Source organism: Herpailurus yagouaroundi, unplaced genomic scaffold (genome assembly GCF_014898765.1).
Source record: "Herpailurus yagouaroundi ecotype Mexico unplaced genomic scaffold, PumYag 141, whole genome shotgun sequence".
Taxonomy (NCBI): domain Eukaryota; kingdom Metazoa; phylum Chordata; class Mammalia; order Carnivora; family Felidae; genus Herpailurus; species Herpailurus yagouaroundi.
The window spans coordinates 26,999,923-27,007,456 of NW_024412396.1; positions in this window are offsets into that span (position 1 = coordinate 26,999,923).

Here is a 7,534-nt window from a genome sequence, read left to right on the forward strand (position 1 = left end):
ACGGTGGGTCTACAAGTAAACGTTTGTTATTTTATTCTAACTTTCCTGTATGCTTAAAATGATAACATTTAAGGAAGTTTTAAAAGAAAACAAAGTATTTGGGGGTGTTCAGATACAAATTCTACAAATCCTGTAGGTATTATTTTCAACTTGCTACTTTCCTCTGCACAACAAAACTGGGGGGGCCTCTTTCTCATCAGTCCACATAGATCGATTCATCACTTTTAAACTGTTAAATGCTTTTCCGTGTGTTGTAGCAAGGGCGCACTTTATTTAGCTGTTTCCCTATTGCTAGACAACTAGGCTATTTAAACAGCCTTTTTGCTGTTATAAGCAAGGCTTCCCTACATGCGTGTGAGCATTGCTCTAAGCTAGATAGCACAACAAGGAATTGCTTGGTTTACAGAGCTTGTGCATGTTTTTTGTTTAATTTTTTTAATGTTTATTTATTTTTGAGAGAAAGAGAGAGACAGAACAAGAGCAGGAGAGGGCAGAAAGAGAGGGAGACAGAATCTGAAGCAGGCTCCAGGCCCTGAGCTGTCAGCACAGAGCCTGACATGGGGCTGGAACCCACGAACTGTGAGATCATCACCTTAGCCGAAGTTGGATGCTGAACCGACTGAGCCCCCCAGATGCACCCCCCCACACACGTTTGAATGTAAAATACATGCCTTTAAACCACTGGTCTCCTTAGCACAGAAGGACCTCCTGGAAGGCAAAGTAAGTGAGAAGAGGTGTGTGGCACTGAGGACCCCCAGCTCCCTTCCCAGCCTCACACACTACTGCTGTTGCCTCTGCCTCCCCAATCCCTCATGGTTGATATGGGAAAGATCCTGGTAATTACTTATCTCTAGGGGAAAAAAAATGATTCTCTCTCTATATTTCTGCTCAGAGTCACTTCCTCTTCTCCATGGGGTGGGAAGGGAACAGGAAGGACTTGAGAAAAGTCCTTTGTTTAAAAATAGAAGAGAATTGCCCCCTTGGCATTTTTCCTGACTTTTATTTATTGAAAAATCTGATTCTAGCTCCTCGAGTTCAAAATGGAAGATGGAATGGTATGGAGCCATGCCAGAATCTAGCATGTGTTTGGTTACCCAACAAGTCCTCACTGAGCACCTCAGGGGCACAGAATGGGCACTGGTTAATTAGGATGTCACTGGCCCTACTGTAGAAGTGGGTTCCTGGAAGCCCTTTACTGTGTGAGTCAATGTCTATGTAGTTGGGGTCATGGATTGAATGTGCTGTGAACCTCGCCCCTCCCCCCATTCATATGTTGAAGCCTTAATTCCCAATGTGATGGTATTGGAGATGGGGTCTTTGGGAGGTAATTGGGGTTAAATGAGGTCATGGGGTCGGAGCCTTGGTTCAGTGAGATTAGAGCTCTTCTAAGAAGAAAGTTGGGAGAGTTCTCGCTCTTGTTCTCTCTGTGAATGTGTGTGTAGGGGGGTGTGTGTATGTACACAAGAAGGCAGCCATCTGCATGCCAGGAACAGAGCCCTTGCCAGTAATCTCTCCAGGAATTGAATTGGCCAGCACCTTGATATTGGAATCCCAGCCTCCAGTGTTGTGAGAAAATACATTTCTGTTGTGGAAGCCACCCAGTTTGTGGTATTTTGTTATGGCAGCCCAATCTGACTGTTGGGTACCATGGGAGGGACATGGGGCAGTGGCTAGTCGCTAACTGGTACAGAAGTGTTTCAATATTTTAACAACTGGTTCATATATACTGTGGCATACCAGCACTGTTCATAGAGTTTGCATTCTAGTGAGAGGAGACAGACAATACACAAAATAAGCAACACGAATAGTATGTTAATGGTGTTACATGCTATGGAGAAACAAAAGGCAGAGGAGAGAATTAGGAAGTGCCATGAGGAGAGAGGTTGCTATTTTATGTCACAAGAAGGAGGAAAGGAAAGGAAAATGGCATGTTTTCTATCCTTTAAGGGCACTTAGTGGAAGTTGCACACAACACTTCAAGCCTATTCCTCAAAACTTCCTCCCACAGCCACACCTTGCCGCAAGGGAAGATGGGAAATGCAGACTTAATTCTGAGGAACCACAGGCACAGCCACTGTGGGGAAGTAGGGTTCCATTCTTGACAATGTAGAAAATGGATATTGGGGAACAATCAGCCACCATAGGGAGAGAGCATGATTGGACTGTGTCGTAGAAAGAGAACTTTCATGGACCTGTTGAGAAGCAGTTCTCTGCGGGTCTCTCACATTTGTGGATGTCCTATGAGCAGTGGAACTTGCTGCCTTTCTCCTGGGCTATCATTCCAGGGAAGGTTGTACGGCAAGTAGTCTTGGAAGACAGAGATAGTGTCTCCCCATGGAGCAAAGTGCAGGTAAGCTGAATGTCCAGTATGATAAAGATCATGCCTCCTCTGCATAATGGCCCATAACACAATGCTTGGTTCCCTAAGCATGGGGTTCCTCCCCTGGAATGTAACCCACCATGTGCCCAGGCATCACCTGGCCCTCTTTGCACTGACCTGTGGGAGTTGGGGCTAAGGAAACTGGCATAAGAATATATATTTAATTATTCCCAGATATTAAAGAAAACCAGCACCTTTATCACAAAGAAATCTGGTAGATACCACCTTTAGAAAGTGATCAAACACTACCACCAATAAAGGGACAAACTGACATCATGTGCCTCTTAATGTAATGCCCTGAGAAGGTCCCACATCATTTCTGTTGTATTGTCCTTAAAAATATATAGCACGATTCTAATCATAAGGAAAAACAAATCCAAGCTGACAGCTATGCTGTAAAAATATTAACATCGTGAAATCAAAAAAGGAAAGAAGAACTAGAGATTCTAAACTACAAGGGACTAGAGGGGCCTGGGTGGCTCAGTCAGTTGAGCATCTGACTTCAGCTTAGGTCATGACCTCGCAGTTTGTGAGTTCGAGCCCCGCATCGGGCTCTGTGCTGACAGCTCAGAGCCTGGAGCCTGCTTCAGATTCTGTGTCTCCCTCTCTCTCTGCCCCTTCCCCACTTGGACTAAACAGGACAACTAAATACAATTTGTCACCTTGATTGGATCTTGAATTGAAAAAGGAAAAAAACTGTAATAATATTACCCAACACATATCCATATTCACAAAGTGTTCAAGTTCCTAGGAGAGACACAATGAAATACTTAGAACAGAAGTGTCATGATATCAACAACTTCTTTTCTTTTTTTAAATGTTTATTTATTTATTTAGAGAGTGAGAGCACAGGGGAGGGGCAGAGGGAGAAAGAATGCCAAGCAGACTCTGAGCTGTTAGCGCAGAGCCTGACACAGGGCTTGATCCCACGAACTGTGAGATCATGACCTGAGCCAAAACCAAGAGCTGGACACTTGACCGACTGAGCCACCCAGGCGCCCCCAACAACTTATTTGCAAATGGTTCAGGAAAAGAATGTGTACATGCATATAGAGAGCACACAGGTGGCTAAATTGCTAACAGTTGGTGAACTCGGGTGAAGAAGAGCTGGGTGTTCATTGAATTATTCTGTAATCTTCTCTGTAGTTTGATCTTTTTTAAAACAAAAAGTTGGAAACAACGGTACCGCATCCTGGTGACCCTGTGGAGGATAGGATTGGGCTAAGGGAGGCTGGATTAGGAACTCCATCCCTTCAGGAATTCTCTCCCTGTCACTCGTCGGCAAGGTCTCCCTCTGCCCTGCTGCAGACAGGCTTTTTCCAGGCAGCAGGTCACATGGCCACAGGCCTCCCAACTGGTAGCCAGGGAGGAAAGGGGTGTCCAACTCCCTGATGCAGCTTGAAAAACCCTGGGAAGAGGGCTCTGATGGACTCAGCTTGGGTCATGCACCTGCCCAGGTCAGAAAAGGTCAGGGGAAGCTGAGCAGGGGGGCCAGGCCCCAGGACCGCCTATGCACTCCAGGCAGTGAGAGGAGACTGCGGGCCTTCACGAAGGCAAAGAGAATCAGTTACACGTGGAGAGTAGGAGGAGGAGAGGAGCAGAGGAAATAAAGATGATTCAACATTTGCTAACTACGGTGACTCTCAGAAGGGGAGGCCATCAACTGCAGGAGAGAATACAAGAAGTTTGGAGCGCTCTATTATCAACCTGAAAGCGGAAGTTCCATGGGCATCTAAGAGGAGAAATTTCATAGATTGTTGGAAATGCAGCCCTGTAGCTCAGGAAAGCCTGGGGGTCCCAGCCGCTCCAGGAAGGCGTGGGTGTGCCAGCTCCAGCACCAGAACCTGGAAGGTGCCGCCTGGTCCTGCAGCCCCTTGGTGAGAGAGGGGCTCACCCCCCCCCCGCTAATTATGAGGGAGGAGAGGAGAGGATGAGAGCCATCAAAAGGCAGGGTATCACATTTTTTTTTTTTTAATTTTTTTTTTCAACGTTTATTTATTTTTGGGACAGAGAGAGACAGAGCATGAATGGGGGAGGGGCAGAGAGAGAGGGAGACACAGAATCGGAAACAGGCTCCAGGCTCCGAGCCATCAGCCCAGAGCCTGACGCGGGGCTCGACCTCACGGGACCGCGAGATCGTGACCTGGCTGAAGTCGGACGCTTAACCGACTGCGCCACCCAGGCGCCCCATCACATTTCTGTTTAATGCCTCAGCATCCAGTGACTCAGCAGGGCCCCTCCTGCTACTTGTTCCAAAGGAACTGGGAACTGTTAGGCAAATATTGAATAGTATTTGGGTCCTAACCCTGCCAGTGGCAGAGCTTCCTTCCTCGGTGTAGACAGCCCTCTCAGATTCTTCAAACCCAGCTACAGCAGGGGCTGTTGAGCCCCTCAGTGCTCAAGCCTGGCTTTCCAGAAACAGCTCACTGCCAAGGAAGGCGTCACTGGGGGAAAGAAGGAAAAAGCAGGATCACCCGAGGGCCAGGGAACTGGTCTCCTATTTTTCTCTCCAGAAAACAGCTCCCCCTTTTTCCACTATCGTCCCTTTGCCCTCTTATTTTGTGTTTAGGAGAGTTTGCATCTGTCGTTAATCCTGGAGATCCAGAATTAGTCAGATATGGATCTGGAGTCCGATTTCTTTATCTACCCCCTGGGAATAATAATGCGAGTTCCCCCTGGGAGAAAGTGAAAGTCAGTGAGACAACGCAGGTTAGGAGCCCTTGGCCCACGGGGGGTGCGAGACAAGCATGAGCTGTTCTCCCCCAGGAGGGTCTGAACAAGGCCAGAGGTGGACACCTCCATTCCTTGTGCCGCTCATACCTCCCCTGGGGAGATGTCCAGTCACAAAGCAGAGGAGATGGGCCTCAAATGCCCCAGGGGGCGGTGTGGAGGAAGGCCGGAGGAGGGTGGCTGGGACTTCGCTCATATGAACTGCACACCTAAAATAAGGCCAGGCAGAAGACTGGGAATTTCCTATAATCTTCGCTGTGGATGTCCTATTTATAAAGCTGAGTCACTGCCAGCCGTTGCTTCGCCGCCACTCAGCGTGTGGAGACAGGCTGCAACAGGAAGTGAGGAGCACACCCAGAAACATCCGTCTCACTCAGGCTTTCGGGGACCCCCTGGGTCTGGCCTGGCCCTTCAGCTCTCAGAAGCACCTTGACAGGTCAGGGCATTTGCTACCTCACCAGGCTTACCATCTCTCCTTTTCCTGGCTTCTTTCCTCCAGAATAGCCTCCTCTGTGTTGAGGTTATAAATTTACAAAATACACTTTGCCTTCTTCATGGCTTGCTTACAAACACAGCCAGGCCTGTCTGCCCCCGAGACCCAAGGGGTCTGGCGTCTGAGTTGGATTTGAAGGCATCTGTCTGCTTCTCCACAGGAACAGACTTCCTGGATGCCTCTGCTCCTCCCATCTGTTAAAGGCAGCAGATTCTCCAAGGACAGTATTCATACATTCAGGGCTCTGGGAACCTGGGTTGCTGAATTCATGAAAGTCAGTAAAAGAGCAAAAGAGGCAAAGGCAAAGGCCACCCCATCCTGGCCCCCAGCAGTCCTGTCAAATACTGTGCAGGGCAGAGGGCAGCCCTGTTGTGCCCTCTCTCAGATGCGCCGAGAGGTTTTCAAACCAAAGCAACCTTAATAATTCAGCTACGGTTCCTCATTAAACGAGGCAGACAAGCTGCCTAGTTAAAACCTTCTCAACTCCTGACCTCCCCTCAGGAAACTTCTTTTCAGAACCAAGTGTAGGGTTCTCAACGTGGCCGTGCATTGTGGATCCAGCTCTGACTTGCAGGAGCTCTGGGGAAGTACAGAGTTCAGACCCTGGGAAGTTCCTAGGCCCTGTGGCTTTGGGTATTTGGGTCATAGCAGCGCATGGGGATAGCAGTCACAGGGCAGGGCCTCTATCAGTCAGTCGGCATGGCTGGAGGCGGGAGGGGTTTGGAGGTGCCCGCCTATCTCCAGCTGCTTGATCTCCTCACCCCCACATTAGGTGACCAACACCCGCCCCTGCCACCTCCAGGGCATTTTTGGTGGAACTGCTAGATGGTGGGTCTCTGGTCCAGCTACTCTTCTGGAACCAGAGACTTTTTTTTTTTTTTTTTACCATCTATTGTCTGATACTTCCCAGGCTCCCAGACTGAGCCTCCAGCCTGTCAAAGTCCCCCTCAAAAGAGTCTTTCCCTTTTCTCGGTCTTCTTCCTCCTCTCTAAATCTCTCTCTCTCACTTTTGGGTGACAATCCCTCCCGTCCCCTTTCCTTGTTGCCAGAGAACTTTAGGCCTCCTTCTCTCCCATTACAAGCAGGGGTGTGTGGGGGGGGGGGTGGAGGCAAGACTCTGAAGCTTGGGAGAACCCAGATGTCAGCATCAGAGACACCCTCTTCCTGTAGTGGGGGGAGGAGGAAACACTTTCCACTGCTCCCCAGTGAGTCGGCCCCTTTAATTACCACCGCTACCTGCCACAGAAATTAAATGGGGGAGGTTTCTTCCTGCAGCAATGAAGAAACAGTGTCAACTTAGAAAAAACAAAGACTCGTACAAATCAGAAACTAATAAGGTTTAGGAAGTTTGCCAGGTACGAGATCAACCTGCACAACTCCGCAGCGTCTCTCTTTGCTCACAATAGCTACTAGAAGATACTACTAAAAAGATACCCTTTACAATAGCAACAAGAACTACAAAACATCTAGGTATTAATCAAGAATACACAAAACTTCCATTCAGGTTTTTGAAACTTTAATAAAACGAAATGATCTGAATAAGGAGTACATTCCATGCTTTTGGACTAGGTGACCTAATATAGGGTGACCTATCTTAGATGACTCTATAAAGACCTAATTACATTAATGATTAACCTACAAAGTCAGTGCAATCCCGCTCAAAATTCCAGTTGGATTTCTTCTGGGGGAGCTCAAGAAATAAGTTAACTTTTTGACAAAGCAAAGAAGGGAGTCTTGCTCAGTGCAACACAGGATAAACCATAGTAACAACAGCATAGCACTGGCTCAGGAACAGTCAGCTGGGCCAGCAGAACAGAAGAGAAAGCTCTGTAACACACCCATGTGCTGCATGTGTATAGAAACTTGACATAAAAACACGCCTTCTCTGTGTGTGAGGCCACAGGTTAAGGTTTAGTTGAGACATTCTACTA